Source organism: Oxyura jamaicensis, chromosome 9 (assembly GCF_011077185.1).
Source record: "Oxyura jamaicensis isolate SHBP4307 breed ruddy duck chromosome 9, BPBGC_Ojam_1.0, whole genome shotgun sequence".
Taxonomy (NCBI): Eukaryota; Metazoa; Chordata; class Aves; order Anseriformes; family Anatidae; genus Oxyura; species Oxyura jamaicensis.
In genome coordinates this window covers 5656432-5674891 of record NC_048901.1, presented here as the reverse complement: position 1 = coordinate 5674891, position 18460 = coordinate 5656432, and the positions used below count along the sequence as shown (strand labels likewise).

Sequence of the window (18460 nt, the reverse complement as noted above, 5' to 3'; positions counted from 1 at the left end):
CAACAACAAAAAGGCAGACTTAGATTAGATATTAGGAAGAAATTCTTCTTTGTGGGGGTGGTGAGGCCCTGGAACAGGTTGCCCAGAGCAGCTATGGATGCCCCATCTCTGGCAGTGCCCAAGGCCAGGCTGGATGGGGCTTTGGGCAACCTGGTCTAGCGAAAGGTGTCCCTGCCCATGGCAGAGGGGCTGGAATTAGATGATCTTTAATGTCCCTTCCAATCTAAACTATTCTGTGATTCTGTAACAGCCTTCATAGTGTCATAGTTGTGTGGGTTTTTCAGGTATGGACACAGAGAATATGCATCAATGTTTACATGTATATTTTTATGAAGGATGACTGTGGAATAGCTAATTAGATTCCAGTAAAACTATAAAACTATAAAATTACCTTGAAATGACAGTATTTTTTATGTTCCTCTGAAATCTGTATCACTGACATTTCAAGGACAGTGTAAATTATTCAAAACAAATTCCAGCACTCAGATTTAGGATCATACTCACAATTTTCATAACAATTAAACAAGCAAACTTATCATGTTTTGTTTATGGAATACATTTTTAATATATATTAAGTACAAGCTATTTCATCTGAGTAAATATATACCATTTTAAAACATTAATTTCCACTTTGTTTGTACCAATACTTTTCATTATTTAATAGGCCATTTTTTTGCTTGCAAAGAAGTTGAAGTCAGACAAACAAGCAAGTTATCTTTCAGACTTACAGACTTGTGCAATATGCAGCAGCACCTTGCTTTTCTGACTTCAGAGGATTAAAAAAAAAAAAAAAAAAAAAAAAAAAACTTGATTTATATATTAATCAGCAAATGGGTTTGATAAAATCAATTCTATAATGTTATCCTCAAGAACCTGACAATATTAAGTTGAAAATTTGTCATCAACAAAGTTGTGCTATAACCAGGTATGGGTTAAATAATAAGCTTTTTCCATTTAAACATCTGTTTTAATTAAACAATTGTGTCCTCCTTCAAATAAACCAGCTACCAAGTTCAGCAACATTCTATTAAAGCTACTTTATAAATATTCATGTTCATGGAATCATATATTGTATTTCAATATCAGAAAACCATTTAGTTTGAATTCTGCAATTTTATCAGAAGGAAGGAGGATTATGAAGATTGTGGTTTTTGGAGTTGTTACTGGTAGCTGAAATGTGTAGTGCTACCAATGGTTGTCATAATATAGAAGGAGAAAGAGGAAAAATTGACAGTCTTGTATTTATAACACATTCAATTCGTAACTCTAAACTTGGATCTACTAAATATTTTTAAAAATACAAAATCTGAAAGAGATGAGCATCTCTTACTACCCAGACTTGAGTAATTTGTTGTAGTCTTCTAATGCAGTATTTCTATAACTAATCAGAACTATTTTGTTAGATCTGATTATAAGAACAATAGATATATTAAAACAAACAAACATACAAAAACTTTGTGTTTACATGGGCATGTATATATTCCTGAAACAGTTCTAGAAAGTTCATTACTTTTATGAGAAATGGCTATGAAATAAGACTTCAGTGCTAGTTCTACAAAGGCTTGGCCTATGTGTCATATTCTGAGTAATGCCTTTTCTGGTTTTGTTGGTTAGGGGTCTAAATACTGTTATGTTAGGAAGGAGGAAAGGGGAAGTGAAAGGAAAGGAATCAATAGAAATAGACCTACAGAATTATTATTTGTTTATATTATTTGCAGAAGAAAAAAACTCAGTTTTAAATGTCAGAACTGTCTTGCAGTAATGTCAATTTCAGATGATATCTGTGAATACTGAATCCAGTTTCCTCTTAAAAAAAAAAAAAAAAAAAAAAAAAAAAAAAGTATTTACAGTGCTCAGACTTCAATAAACATGTTTTCTCACAGTTTTATTCTAAATTCAGATCTGAGATTGTGATTATAATTTAGTGGTGAAACATACCAAAATATGCATATAGAACTCACCAAAATATATGGAAGAATAAGCAGATTTTCAATTTCTTTACATACATCATTAAAATATTTTATATACATATAAAATCTATGCTTCTATGATTAAACAGGATTCTGTAAGAGAAGAAATAAGAAGTTAGGTAAAGAGTCTTAAAGGTCTGTTACTATTTTAAAAAGTGAACATATAAAATAACAGATAATTAAATCAATTTTAACTTTCTACAAGAGCATCAAGGTTCTTCATCTAAATATAAACCTAGCAAATACTTCGTGAGCATTTACTAAAAATTGTAACTGCAACAAAGCAACATCTGTCATCTGGAGTTTCTAACCTGCTGATAAGTAGCAAGTGACTATTAGAGAACACTTTGTTTGAAATTTATTTCACCTTTTGAAAATATGCAAGTCTTCTGTTCTCAGGCATCCTGAGTGTATCTTTTGACCCCGTTTATTCCTCTTCAATTTTATCTGGCAGAAAAGTGATATAATTTAAGGGAATCTAATAATGTCATCCCATGTTTCAGTCATCCACATAACTACTTCAAATTCTTCAGGAGATGACAAGGATTGCTTGAAAACCACTGGTACCTTCCTGTCAGTACCTTGACTCTGAGATAAATTCATGCATAAGTGAACATTGTGGACCAGTGGAGCAAATCTGAAGCAAATAATGCTTTTGTAATTTTCCAGATCTCCCCAGAGGGTTCTCCTCCTACATGGCAGGCGATGAAGTTTGACATCTTGGCTACCAAAGTGCTTTATAAAACTATAGAGACTTTGTATGGCTGGTGGGGCTCCAGAATTAGAATAGTAAATGGATTTCAAAAAACTGATGTCCTGCGATATATTGTTAATTTAAATGAATGTTAAAGCACATACTTTTTTATTTTTATTTTTATTTTTTATTTTTTCCTAAGGAAATGTATTACATTACCTGGGAAAAAGAATGGAATTTGGTGTTAATGTAGAAAGTGGTGTTGTGCTTGAGTATATGAGCCCCTTTCTTTCCTTTTTCTCCTTTTCATAAAAATCTTATTCCTTAGCTTCCCTTAGAAGTTAAAGGGAAATTGTTGGCTGGGTTTGATCCAATCTATGATGTCACAGCTACTAGGTTTTAGGGGCTATTCAACTTGCAAAATATTTAATCCTAATCTTGAATACCTTGGGTATTGGCTATTTCCTTTCATGCTTGTAGTCACATGAACAAAAATGAGTGTTTTAGGAAAACCAATGTTATTTGTCATATCAGCTTTTTTGTTAAATTTGTATTAATGCATTGCACATATCCTTCATGTTGGCCTCAATGTTGTAGTCTGATCTGCCAGTGGAGGGTCCTGCACTGAAGATAGGACACCTTGAGTTTCCTAGAGTCCTGCATGAGCTCAAAGGGGTAACCGTGTGGTTCAGACAGACAGTGTAGGGTTTGAGGATTGGTCATGGGTACATTTTGAACTGAAGATCAACTCTTTGTTCTAATTCATGTTCTAAACAGACCCAGAACACCTTTGGTATCTTGTTGCCCATAGCAGTGGTAAGGTTTTCTACCTATGGGTGGAAATTTAGTTCAGCAGTGCCCAGGAACCCTGTGTGTCTACATGAAATACCTCAAGATTTTTCTCTTCTGAATAAATATTACAGAAAGTATTTGAGGCTGAAAACTGAACCTGCAGGACAAGATTATCTATCTCATGAGAGATCAAAATTCTCCTTCACTGCTTCTTTTATGAATTATTTCCTAAATTTGGGCCTGAGTCACTGAAGCCAGATTGTAAACAAATTGGGAAGTACAGTGGTTACTGTGCATCTCGCACCATGTTGTGAAGTTTCTGAGAGGCCACTCTTATGCTGCCTTTAGGACATCAAGTAAGGACCTGACAAAAATACCTGTTCTGCTAGCGAAAAGGAAATGCATCTGGAAGCTGGGAGAAAATACTGGAAACATTTTGTAGTGGGAACAAGTGGAGTAATGCTAGATCATTCCTCCATATCAGGCTTGTGAGCTTTGTTCTGCTCCATGTCTCATTGTTCCTGCTTCCTTGTTTCCAGAGGAGAGCTAGCAACAGCCAAGCTCCAATCCTATCACACCAGCTGCTTTCATCTAACAGTCTGAGACATTCTCAGCTCCTCTGAGACTTTTGTGAGCCTTTTATGTATTAAGAGTAACAAATAGGAGCATTTAAAGCAATACTTAACTAAGTTCTGCTACCTCAGCAGTTTCTTCCCCTATTGTTAGCATTATATCTTCCAGTGGCCTGATCTTTAAGCGTAAGCATCTGTCTGTATGAAATAATAAAAGGAAAAGTTATATTTATGTGACCTAGTATATTTATTTTCAGAAGTGCATGTATGAACACATACACATGGTTATGTGCACACACCGGTAAAAGAATTACACATAGCCTTGACGGAGCTTAGTATTCATTTTAGAATCCATTAGAGTAACTAAGAGCAAGAGGATATGTGCACTTCATAATGAAGAATTTTCCTCTTTTTTTTTTTTTTTTTTCCTGGCAGAATTAGCTTCTCACTCATGGAAACAGTTTTCCCTTGCTATAAAATCTCCATTAAATGGCTACATTCATTATGCTGCTACCAAGGCATCTCCATCTAGATGTGAATTTTTTGCTCCTTTCATTTTTTCTTTACTTGTGTCCAGCTCACTCTCAGTTCACTGATCCTTTCAGTGACCTAAATAGTTTCACAGTATGCAGGACTTCAAAAATACAGATGCAGCAAAGCAATCCAGGATTGGTCCTCTGCCTTCTCAAACCACTTGTCCTCTTCATCATTGCTGTATTTGGAGAAAAATATTTTGTCAGGAGTTTATGAGTGATACGTATACAGTATCAACAGAAAAACCAATAGGACTTGAAGAAATAGTAGTATGGAATACTAATGTATCCCTTCCATAAATAATTTTTCTTACACCTTAAAGAAAATAGCTAGCTGAAACTTCAACAGCTTCCCAAGGCCAAAGTTACTCTTTTAACTCCTCTACAAGTAAATATGCTATTTAAAGGGATTGAGGCCTTACTGTTTACAAGGTGTGGTTTATGGCAGAATAGATGAAATCCTGTGCAAGTAGAACAGGATTGATTTGTGCTCCCTGTTATGTGGGAGTAGACCCTTGCTCCTGACAAGGCAGCTTGTGGTTTCATTTGCAACACCCAGGTGGGACAATACACTACTCTCAACCCCACCCCACGTGTTTTTAAGTCTGTTTATGTTACAAAACGATGTATTTCAAATTTGAGCTAATTATAAAAATATCATACACTCACAATATTTTTATTTCAGTAATTTGGGCCTTGGTCAAAATATTGTTCTACTTCAGCAGTATTCATAGTGATCCCCAAAATAAATAAACAAGTTTAAATTTGCATTAGTCTTAATAGAGTTATGTCAATTTGCATCAGGTTGAAAGCTGTACCACGAACTTCAGCTGAGTAACAACTTGGCTGCTATACCGAGTGCGATTTTGTCAGATAAAAACCATCACGTTGTGATCCAAAATTTAATCTTGGTCATTACCCAATGTCCATTCCCCTTATGGTTCACTGAAAGTGTAGCCAACAGGAGCATCTATGTTTACTTCAGTGGGTTTACTTCCGTTGCAGAGGCTGTCAGAGCTAGGAGACTGGTACAGTGACAAAACCATTCTGTTGAATGTATCTAGGATTGGTTTTGGTTTTGGATTGTGGGTGTTTTTTTGTTGTTGTTGTTTGTTGTTTTTTTTGGTTGGTTGGTTTTGCATACTTCTAACCAGTACTTGAGTTAACAGAGGAAACTTGCAGGAATATGTAAGTGTTGCTGAATTGGAGCACTCTTTGAAATACCGCATAAGACAAAAAATACAAGTGAATGATCATAGAACTTTCATGAAACACGACAATTTACTTGGTATTGGTAGTTTATGTTTTTAAAGTAAGTAGTCTGCATAGTGTTAAGAATGGCAGTCATTAGAAATGTATTAACGTAGCATCTTTCCAGCCAGCAAATAAAACAACATTTGAATTCAATGTTATCTAGTTTTGTGTGTTCAATTAGCTCTAAAAATCTAGTCCCAAATTTTTAAACGCAGGAGAAATGAAACAAAGCAGAGGCAGAAGGCTTCCAGTACGAAGTATCTATTAATAATTATCTAAGGATGTGTGTGTACTCCCTAAACAAGATGTTATTTAATGTTATTTAATGTTATTATATTTACTAGATGCAAAGCTAAAAAGATAACATATACGGCCAAGATATGGCCTTATTAATTTTTACTGGTACTGGCCCAGGTCTCCAGAAAGAGAAAAGGCTAAAATAGGCAATAATAAAAAAAGGAGATGGGGGGTAGGGGGGATTGGTGGACAGGGAGATTCTCTAGTAGATCAGGAATAGGAAATTATATTGTTGTTGAGCACAAGATTTCTCATTCTGTATTTTGAACTGTCTGATATTGACTTGATACTGATCTGATACTGATGCTTGAATCAAAAACCAGGAGTAGAAGCCATCAAGGCATTTTTATACCCTAGCTGCATTTACACCAGCTGATGGTATATTTCTTGCTAGAGATCTAAGATATGGTAAATAAGATGCATTTGGCTGTTGTCTAAACAATCTCCTTCCATCTACTTCATGCCAGTTTTCCCATCCTGTGCTGCTTTGATCCTCAGTCACGTTACATGTTGATATACAGAAAAGACATTAGTATTTCTAGGCAGTCAGTGTTTGATGGCAGTTTTACTAACTGCCTCCGTTCATTTTTTTTATTTTTCCTTTAACATAACAAAGTCTACTGTATGCAGGACAAAAGACCAATATAGGTGTTTACTTTACACCTGAAATGTTGATGCATAAATGTAGGATAGAACTTTTCTAAATGTCATTAACCTAAGTTTTTATAGCTTTGTAATTATTTTGTTATATCTTAACATTCAAAAGAGAAAAAAAATATTGGAATGATTATTATTAATAAGAGAATTATTATTTCTCACTAAGAGTTTGAAAGCTGGCAATGAGATTCTATTCTTGCAAACCTTTCCCTAAAATAAGTAAAATATAGAAGATTGTAATTGCTTGTCATTGTAACATAGATGATAGAAGTGATGAGTTAATGATTTTCTCAATATTAAGCAAGGTCTTTCATGCTAAACAAAATCAGGACCAAACAGTGACCACTGCCACCTTTTGCAAAACCTCTAAAACACAGAGTAATTTGTAATTAGTCCAAACTTCAGAAATTTGCTCAATGTTCTCAAAAGGTGTAGAAGCTGTTTTTGCAATGGAATGGGTCTTTGCTGGAGAAATCTTTGCTCATAGGAAGACAAATTGTTAAGCCTTGCCTCTCAGAAACATAATTCTCTATCCTTGTTGAAATTCATAGAGTTTTTGACTATGTGGCCTGGCATGTAGCTGGTTCAGTGTTTTGCATGAATGTGGACTAAATGAAAAGACATATGGACTCATATGTCAGAAATATGGCTGTTCTACAGAAAGTAGATTCTCTGGTTGGGTTGATTCTGGAAAAGGAAATTTTTGACTGCATAATCCCAGTCATGCTATTTTGGCAGTGTTATAGGATAGCTGGAAACCAAGGGAAGAAATCAGACAAATGCTGAAATGAATCTTTATAAGAAATACTCTTGTGAAAACAAATTAAAAAGGCAACAAACTACTAATTATCTTTAAAAAGTTAATAACTTCATTAGCCTGGTTTTATTTCAAAAGGTGTGAAAGTGTCAATAAAAAAAAAAAAAAAAAAAAAGTATGTCAGCTTAATTAGAGTAATTTCAATTATCTAACAAGCCAGATCACTTTAGACTGTTAAATCATGGAAAATATCTATATGCAGGTGAGGACAACAGTGCTATGCACAAATATGTAAGCATCAGGAAAAAAAAAAAAAATCATGAAACAGGTGGAGCAGAAGATTAAGATGAGACTTTAATTTAAGCGCAGGAAGAGATAGACAAGAAAAAGTAGTTTAATGCATTTCAGAAGCTTTACTTTTTAAAAAACTTAATATAGTTAGGAGTGGCTAAATAATGCAAAGAACCATTCATAGGATTTTCAGGATTAATATATTAATACTCTCTTTACAGTTATATATTTTTTATTTGTTGTTAGCTAGTAGATGAGTGGCTGATGTATGTTTATGCAAGTGTTTTGAATCTCTATGCTTTCATAAATGTAGCTGTGAATCACTGGCTCAAATCCATCTTGAAAGTACAGCGTATGTCATTTGCTGCTGTGCTGGCATTCATTTCCTGCTCCAGTGCAACACAGTGAGAAAGTAAGGCTGTGACATGCAATTTAGCTGATCATCATGAAGAACAAATATTCAATGTAATAAAGTTAGAGACTGGAAATTGTTGCCATAAAATATCAGGAAATATCCTCACATATAATTATTATCTAACCTAAGAAGTTTGATTGGCTCATCAAAAATTACAAAGTGGAAACCAAAACTGCAACACGTCTTTCCTTGTATTAGCAATGCTGTTCCAAAGGGCAGCTGCATTTTGTAGAGCAGCTAGGAGTGGTTTGTGGCAGAAGACAGCCTCTCTCTGGTTACCCTCTTTCCCAGTTGTGCCTATGTCCCAGGTGAGACATTCATTTTGACCATCAGTTGAATGCACTCACAGTTCAGGTAATTCTGGCACTTCCTGTAAGTCATGTCAATGGGGCAGGAATTTGTCTTTGTTTGTGGTCTTTAGCTGTCATGACAAAAAGCTACATGCTCTGCTAAGCAGGAAAGACAGGAAACACTGCTTTAAGCTATAGATGAGAGGTGATTGTTAATGAACAGTGAACAGTAAATAAGCAGTAAAGAGCTTTTTGTCCAAAGATTTTAAGAAAATTACAAAAGTAGCTCAACACAACAATCCCTTATCATTTGGAGAAATTTTTGCATACAGTTAAACAAAGCCCATGCTACAGTCTTCGCTTCTTTATTGTTATTACTACATGCTAATATTTTATGCCATGTATTTGAAAGGTTCTGTTGTTTCAAGTATGACCATGGGGGAATGAAGCTTGACACACAAAGTAAACCTTTAGGATTTCATTGGTATTATCTCTGTCTATGAAATCTTGTTATATTATATATATATATATGTGTATATATATATATATATATAAATAATAATCTGGTCTATGGCATCATTGATTCTGCTTTGCAGAGAAATACACTGCATCATATAATTCCCCTACATTGAACTGTTTACTGTGGCAGATCTATAACAGCTTAAGATCTTCAACAGTCATTTTAAGGCTTTAAAATCATTCACTGTGGCAAACAAGGATGCCAATGCCAATCTGGACAGATACATTCGTGTATTGTCACAATAGTGACAAATAGAAACAAATCAAGTGTAATCCATCTAAGAGAGAATGCCAAAAAAGCAACCCCACAATATCACATGATTTGTGATGTGTATGTTGATACTAATACTTGGAGAATCTGTGCTCTTCCATAAAGAACCACTACCGCTACTACTACTTAAACTAGTAGGAACTTCATTTTCCTTAAATATTCCAGTTCATTCTGAAAAAATGATAGAACTGCCACCACTTTGACTTACAATCATAGAATCATGGAATGGTTTATGTTGAAAGGGACCTTAAAGACTACCTAGTTCCATCCCCCCTGCCATGGGCAGGGACACCTTCCACTAGACCATCCAGCCTGGCCTTAAACACTTCCAGGGATGGGGCATCCACAGCTTCTCTGGGCATCCTGGTCCAAGGCCTCACCACTCTCATAGAGAAGGATTTCTTCCTAATATCTAACCAAAATCTGCTCTTTTTTGTTTGTTTGTTTGTTTGTTTGTTTAAAGCCATTACTCCTTGTCCTATAACTATACTCCTTGAGAAAGAGTCCTTCCCCAGCTTTCCTGCAGGCCTGGGACTTAGACTGATAATGTTGCCTCTTCTGAGGGAACTCAGGTCTGAAAGTCTATTTCTGATGGTTTTGAAGGACTGCTAGTGCCACAGCAACACAGAAAGAAGCAGTACCAAAACCCTTCTTGCAGATGCTTACAGTGTTTTCAAATGAATCTCACTTACAGACTCCCAGATGTGGAACAGAGGCCAAATTTCTCAATGTTGTACCTAAGCAGATTATTGGAAAGTATCACCTTTTTATTATTTTTATTAATAATAAAATGTGCCTGGGAAGGAGGTATATAGGCATTATTGGGAATCAGTTTTAGAAATCCGCTGTAGTTGTGAACCACTGATGTGAATTGCTATTTGTGATGTCTGCAAAGTGGATATTTCCAAAAAACTATCAGTACAATGGGTTTAATTTTTAGCTGTGCATTATTCGTTTGCAGCTCTCAAAACAGTCAGCAAAGACAGCTGTTACTAATACGATAGAGAATGGCATTGCTTGAAGCAGTTTCCTGAGTAAATGTGTGATTGAGATATAAGTAGACAAGTGCCCACTTTGTCCCTAATATTTCTTGCCTTCATTTGCCATTTCTTCATTCAGATTTTTTTTTTTCTTTCAAAGTAAGTTTTAAAGGCCACACAAATTACAGTGTGGTTTGTAAGGGAAGGAGTGGCTGGGATAGAGCAGCTGCAGGATTTCAAGGTATTTTTAGAACACACAGATGCCATCTTTCATATTCTTACTGGATGTAGCAGTTAGCTGAACTTTTTTTTCTGTAGACAACAACTGAAAGAGAACACAATATTCTAGATTATTAGGGCTTTTCTTTTTTTTTTTTTCTTTTTCTTTTTTTTTTTTCCCCTAAAAATTCCCTACCCAATGCTTCTTCTGACAGAACCTCAGATGGTGTTTCATCCTCTACCCATGAATACTACCCATGACTTTCAAGGGAGTTCAAAAATTAGCGTTTTTAGACATGAAAATTCAACTGTTCATCTGAATGGCCTTTATGGAGCCATTGGAAACCCAAATGATATCTGATTGATGATACTGCAGCATTTTTAATTCCTAGCCATTCTGCTAGGTTTGTTCATCCAGCATGCCACAAACATCCAACGTACTTAAGCCAACTCCTTCTCAGTTGACAGTTAGTCATTTGCGCAGTATCATAACAACTAAGTAACAAACAATTCATCACGAACCCAGGCAGTCAAAAGTGGATATGGAGTTAGGCTTTTCTATTGTTCATTAAGCACAGTCCGATGACAAATAGCCCGCCTACAGTGCGGATGACAACGATTGGCACATAGCAATTACACCCGGTGGCAATTAAATGTAATGCAGCAGAACTGTGAGGATCACTGGGGTCACAACAGTAAGCTGTAAATGACTGATCAGGAACCATATCAGTCCAAGGTATTTTTTTCATCTAACAATATAAAACTTCCTAACTTGTCTCTGGTGCTATGTTAGCTGCTTTGTTAATGACATTTATGTTATTAATATATACAGGCCTCCCCTAGGTCAGAAAGATAGTTGCCTACTTAGCTGAAATTCAATGAATTCAATTAAATGCTGCAGCCTTGGGCTACTGTTCTAAAATATTATTTATTCGGAGGCTTTCTTACAGCCTTGAAATTTTTTCTTAACAGTATTGAACATCCTCAGGGTGCATGCAAGTGAGGGAGTGAGGTTCAGGGTCTGAAACAAGCCACATTTTCAGATACACCACCAGATGTGTTTGTTTAAGATAAGACCAAATACAGTCAAATCTGACAGAGCAGAAAGGGCGATAATAATTACTGGCAATGTAATGGAAAAGTAACATATTCTGAGCTTGATCCTCTGCTAGTGCAAACTCGGAAAGCAGTCTGATGTTAGTTGAATTACATGCATGTTCACCAGCATATCTGGTTCCCTACTATGAAAAGTATTTCTGATTATCATTTTTTTTCTGTACCTGAAAAACATTGTGAGCAGGAAGAAAAGAAGTAATGATGATCTGTGTCTTTCTGCATCCAGTGAAGGAAATACTGATGGATGTTTATCAGTAATGAATTTCAATAAATCTTTCATCAGTAGCTTTTAGTATATCTAGAACTATTCATTTTCTAATATTTTCTTTTATATATTCATGGATAAATCTTTACAAAAGAAAAGCACACACACCAAAAAAGAAAGATTTCCAGAATTGTAAAGACTCTTAGTGGATCATTTTGTCTTTTATTTAAGCAAATGATGAGTTTCACTGAGAAATCCTAGAACTCCTGTAATGAATAGAGAGAAACACGAGAGAAACATGATACTTCAGAGGCTTGAATTCCTTCCATCCAAATTCATTACAAGCCACAGATTAGTGGTTAAGACCCAAATTTTCCATATGCTATATGTAATGTAATTGAGTGTTTCCCCTTAAAAGCTTTAAACCTAGAACAAAGATAATGCTTATGAATTAGGGCCTGAAGGCATAGCATATATGCTTACATGCCAAAGTGTCTTTTGTTTTACAAGGACTATACAATGGCTATGGAAGCCAGAACTAATTCCTTAGCTTTAGAAAATCAGTTAAAAGTTCACATACATGATTTCAGCAGGGCTTATCAGCATTCCATGTGATTTGATGGAAGAAAAACAATGAAGTCATCTGACAACCTCACATTAAAATGCTCCTATGACTGCAGGTGAGCACTGTCACCTTAACAAAGTACTCGGTAAAGCATAAGTGCTGATTGTAAAGATGGCTCTTTGACAGAATCTCACAAACATCAGCTATTGGTTAGATGGTAGACTTAGAAAGCTAAGCTTAAATACAGCAGAGGTGGGCTGTTGGGCAAAGAGGCAATGTTCCCTTTGTTCTGATCACAAAATCAGTGTCCAAATAAAGTCACCTACTCAACGAAAGGAATGGTAGTGTTGCCTGCATAGCGCATTAGCTCTAGAAAAAGTGTTGTATCCTTAACCAGAAAGGTGCAGTCATTGTATTTTGAGTGGTATTACTTTGTGCAACTTGATCAATCATGGTTTAATGTAAAAAAATTCTTAGTAAGATTCAAGGTAATAGCACAGTCGCTTTGTTTATATACCCAGGACATAAATTCTCCAGCATGAAAAAATGATGTACTTTCATACGTTCTCAGTATATTCATTTTGTCCTCATGGGTCACATCCTCAGCTGATGTAAGTTATCTTTTCCTCATTAAAATCAGCACAATCATGATAATTTACAGTGGGTAAAGATGTGGCTTATTGTTTCAATGTAAGTGATTGCTGAACGTATAAGGATTTGAGATACTTTTTTTTAAAAAAAAAAAAAGAGATGCTTTAAATTTCTCATTTATAAGGGATGCATAGTGTGTATATATATATAAAAAAAAAAAAAAAAAAAAAAAGGAAAAAGGACTATGAAATGATTTGACAGCTTGTGTGACAAATAGGAATGCTGTCCCTAAAGGGAAAAAAGAACATCTTACCAGTACAAGTGTGTCCAATTTGAGTTTTAAATCAGAGAGTAATTATGTTTTTTAAAGGAAAAAAAAAAAAAGAAGAAAGCTCTTAATCTTCTAGGTGGCCTCATCTTAGCAAAAAGAAAAATTTAGGAAGCGTTTTGGATAAGATGATGCTCTGCATCCTTTATAAATTTGGACTAAATCCAGCCCCTAACGGGCTGGAAATGATTGTATTAGCTTACTTGTACCTGAGATAAAACATACACAGAAAAAAAGAAAAAGAAAAAAAGAAAAATAATTAAAAAAAAAAGAACCCTGCACAATAGATAACACATATACTCACATTCTTAAGTTGCATCTTAGCACTTGGAAAATGAAAGGATTGTTCACTCCAATAACCTGTGAAGTAAATAATAAAATAATAGTAAATAGTAAAGTAATAGTAAATAGAAAAAAGTGAGCAGTGTCAGAGGAACAACAACAGAAAAACAACAAATAGGAAATCCCAGATGTATAGATCTGAATGGTTGCTTCACACATTTTCAGGTATTACACAGGCCACATTGCATTTCTTGCATCTTGACTCCTGCACAAACAATGGACCCTTGACTATTTCAATGTCTTGGTGCTAGTGTAATAATATAATGTAGCTCATGTTAGCTTAACCTTAATCTTATGAGAAAGAGTTCCAGAGGAAAGCACATGGCAGCTGTCTGAAACGTTATTTATTACTGTCTGCAGTGATTTTGTCAGTCACCACAAGCTGAGCACGGTTAGTGCTTGTATGCAAGGCCTCCCTAGTGATGCAATGGGCGGTTGTTCTAGTAGTTCAGTAGGTGGCACTGAATGCAGTAATGTGGCAGTGTGTTATATACAGTTGGAGATTATTATACAGTTGGAGATTTTCCTGATACAAAAAAAAGACAGGAATCTCCTGGATCTCCTGTCCAGTGGAGGGCCACAAAGATGATACGGGTCCTGGAGCATCTCCTCTATGAGGAAAGGCTGAGAGACCTGGCTCTGTTCAGCCTTGAGGAAAGAAGACTGAGAGGGGATCTTATTAACATTTACAAATATCTTAAGTCTGGGAGACAGGGATTTGGCCAACCTCTTTTCAGTGGTTTGTGGGACAGGACAAGGGGCAATGGCCACAAAATGGAGCACAGGAAGTTCTGCACCAACATGCCAAAGAACTTCTTCACAGTGAGGATGACGGACCACTGGGACAGGCTGCCCAGGGAGGTTGTGGAGTCTCCTTCTCTGGAGATATTCAAGGCCCATATGGACGCCTACCTGGGCAGCCTGCTCTAGGGAACCTCCTTTGGCAGGGGGTTGGACCTGATGGTCTCTTGAGGTCCCTTCCAACCCCTGCAATTCTGTGATTCTGTGATTAGAACTGGGAGAATGGCATATATTTTGTGTTTGTTCCTAAACTGAAAAAAGAAAGGAGGGATGGAAAAAAAAAAAAAAAAAAAAAAAAAAAAAAAAAAAAGTGTTCCACTGAAAACATCTTGTTTCCTCCAGCATAGTGTTTGATTTTGAGTGGGCATTATTTTGCCTTTTCAATTATTCCTTTTTCTTATTATTTTTCCTACCAAGAAAGATTTTAAATAGAGATTGTAACCTCAAAATTCAAAGTGAAAAAAATCTGTCTTCAGAATTTCAATGCAAAATGTTTAGGTATTTCTGAGAAATGTGTCAGAACGCAAAAAAATAAGTGTTTAGATGACAGTAGCAAAAAGCAAGTAACAAGCAATTAAACTAGAGATACACTTGTCCAAAATCCAACACAATACGTTAAACAAAGTGAATTCCAGGCAATTATCCTTAAGTATAAGTTTACATAATATCTGGGAACATCTGTAATGGGGAGAAGAAGAAATAACCACAATGGTCTGGACTAGCTTTTACCAGCCAGCAACAGCTGCAGGCTACACCTGAATGAAGTTCCAGAGTCAGCTGAGCCATATTTTCACATACATGTAGGTGCTAAAGGAAGCAAATAAGCTAATGATGATCTTATCTTAAAACATAGGTCCTCTTAGATACTTAGACATTTAAGATTTCTTAAAACTTTCAGGCCTTAGGCTTTCAGTCTGCTCAATTGATGCTCAGCTGCCAAGCAAGATTGATTCCACCCCCAAGCGCACACTTTTTTGCCACTAGGCTCAAACATCCAGTCCTTAAATCCTAAACAGCCTGATGGCTCACTTCAGCAATTACAAATGAGATAACACAGGAAGATGCTGCTACAGTAATGCCCATGTCTCTAACCCATCCCATCAGCCAACTTTTTGATAAGTTGTAAGACAGCAAATCAACATAAGCATATAAACCTGATCTCCTGCTTCCCAGTTCAACTCTAGTTGAACTATAAGATCTTGTACAGTCTCTCTCTTTCTTCTTCTGAAGCTATTAGCAAGTATTTTCTTTCCCAGTGACTAATAGAGAACTGAAAATATAACTACTGCATCTTCTAGCACTTGTGTTATATGCAGTGAAGCAAAGGGAACATCCTTGCACAGAAAAATAATGCAAGTTCTAACTAGTCTAAGCTGAATCACCTTTTTGCTCTTTATCTTTCTCTTGTTAAAAATAAATTTGCGTATCTTTAAAGTAAGAAGAGTAATAAGTATATGTGTGCAGGGGACACTGTAGAAATAAGAACTTGAAGTCACAAGTTTATTTAATTATATGTTTATCAGTTTAAAATAGGAACAAAAAGGGAATGTAGAACCCTGAATCCAAAGGGGGAGTCGACAGTATGATGGAGGCAAAAGATGCACATAACCATGCTGTGATCTCTGTTCTGTTTCAAAGTATCACTTGGCTTTTTCTTATTTTCACCTACTGTATGACAGCATACAGAAGGAATGCTAGCAGCTAAGGCATGAAGGCATTTTTAGCTTTCTTAACCATAAGTACAGTCAAAATTGATTGACTGTATCCAATGTATTAGATCAGATAACCAAGTAGATAATTGTGTACATTTCTAACGTTCATTGGACTGGAAAACTGCAAAAGTAAAAAGAGAAGGTAGAAGCAGGGAGTTAAATGTGCTTTGATTATCTGGGACAATTATTAGATTGGACTTTTTTTGAGATTGTACAAGAAAGGAAATTTTCACCCATGTAATCTGAATATAATGAATACTTTATTTCAATTTAATCTACAGTTTTTTCTTTCCTGTTTGTAATACATGTGACACCTGCTGTTTTACCTCATGCCTTCATCTAATATCAACGTTTCTCTCAGGGTAAAAGTATTATCTCTTTACAGTAATACCCTTGGAATTGCTTTCCCAGTTATGCCTTAGTACTTTTTATCAAAACAATATAATCTAAGCAATAACCAGGAAGATATTGCAAAGGCATTCTCATGCTTCCCTATTCCTTTTAGAATACTTTATACCAATAAGTCTTGGACTCTCCAATCAGCACTGCAAAATATGTACATATAACCACAGAAACAAGTGACCTATAACCTGGAATAGTCCAGGTTCACATAATATGAACTGATTGTGTGAGTCTGCTGCAAAAGTTCCTACCTTTCCGCAGCTCGACTCTGTAGCAGGAGGCATAATGCATCAACATAAACTGACATCAGATGAGTATTTGGCTCTGTTCTCTGTCTCTCTGTTTTTAGTGATTTCTAATTGTGACGATGAATCACACTACTGGAAGTACTGTGCAGCAAGGTATCATATAAATCATATGTTATTTCTATTGTTGCTACAAATGAGTTACCTGCCTTCTCACACATCAGTCAGGATTCTGTTGTTTGAAGCAGCTTTAGGCCCTAATTGGTTATAATTTATGTGTGGTAAAACTTAATGACTCCAGCAAGACAGTTCTTGCACAGGAAGTTAAGAGTTAGTTCTTTACTTTGCTCAGAACATTTTCAAAGTTGCTCTTAAAATTCCAGGGTGTGAGCAAGCCTCACATCTACTAAAACTCTTATGGCTTCCTGCTTAAGCTTTTCATCAGTGACACTGTATGACCTTCGAAAGCCACCCCTCTGAATACATCACTTTAAAAGGTTATTTCAAGAATACAATATAAGAGCATACTACCAGTTCGTAGATGGACTGGATCATATTCACAGTCAGTTGGTGAGAGCTATTCTGCTTTACTTCCCTGTAAATACACTACAGCTCAGTCTTATGCTTATTCATTGATGTGTCTAATTCTGCCATAAACAGACAAGGTCTCACACAGGGCACAAGCAGGTCCATCTATGTGCTGTTGCTCTAAGGCTAGAGCAAATGATGGTGCATAGAACACTGTATGCAGAACACTGTATGACTACATGAACACAAAGGAAAAAGATGGATTGTGGTCTGATGGCTCTGCAGAAATACAGCAGAAAAGGCCTTTTGAATACCAGCACGTATCTTCTAGTTCAGTCGGCATTTTTCAGATACTTGGCACAACTCAGATAGTGTGAACATAGAAGATGGTGCTTGGCCATGTCCACTGGCATTATGTGGAATAATAAATAATAATTATTTTCTATAATGGGTTCAGGGAGCAAAGAAGCCACATTGCCATCTCAGCTTTTTAGCTCTGAGTCACAAAAGACTTTTCTCTTCCCCTGCAACTGGATGGCAGATTGTTTAGGGTGACATTATCTGGGTCCAGATGGTCCCACCTACTGCAAAATCTGTAGTGCTTGTTTATTTTGTAATGGTTCTGTGCCTTGATCTTTTAACAGCTCTCTGGAGAAGGAGGGGGAAGAGTTAGTAGGCGCAGTGTGTTGTTCTGCTGTGTCTTCAGTGAATGGTGTTCCCTCAGTTTTTGGTTTGCTTTTTGTTTGTTTGTTGTTTTGTGGTGGTGTTTTTTTTTTTTTTCTTTTCTTTTCTTTTCTTTTTTTTTTCAGTTTGTTACTGAGTTGTTTTCCAGAGAAGAGAACTGAAGGCACTAGGATTTTATTGAAAATGGAGTATGATTATTAACTTGCTTAATGATCTTCTTCCCATTAGGGGTGGGGACACAGGGAAATGATTCTTACGGAAAGGACAGCACCTCCTTGAAATGCAACTCTGTTCCAAAATATAAATCTAAAAGTGTTATTGGCAACTGCATATTTACCATTTATCAGGGATCCCATGGTAAAGCTACTTAGACTCACAGGATAATCCAGATGGGAAAGGACTTCTCATGATGTCTCTGTCAACTTCTGGC

General features: G+C 36.0%; 1 long non-coding RNA gene across 2 annotated transcripts in view; it reads left to right on the top strand.

Moving 5' to 3' along the window:
• The window catches only part of LOC118171690, a 175420-nt gene that overhangs the window by 110352 nt on the left and 46608 nt on the right, over positions 1–18460 (top strand). The window contains exon 3 of one of the 2 annotated variants that reach the window (XR_004753327.1): positions 2640–3638. The exons of the other annotated variant lie outside the window; for it this stretch is intronic. This is a non-coding gene — a long non-coding RNA (uncharacterized LOC118171690). Of the gene's footprint in view, positions 1–2639; positions 3639–18460 lie in introns of those variants that run through there. 2 annotated transcript variants of the gene reach the window in all.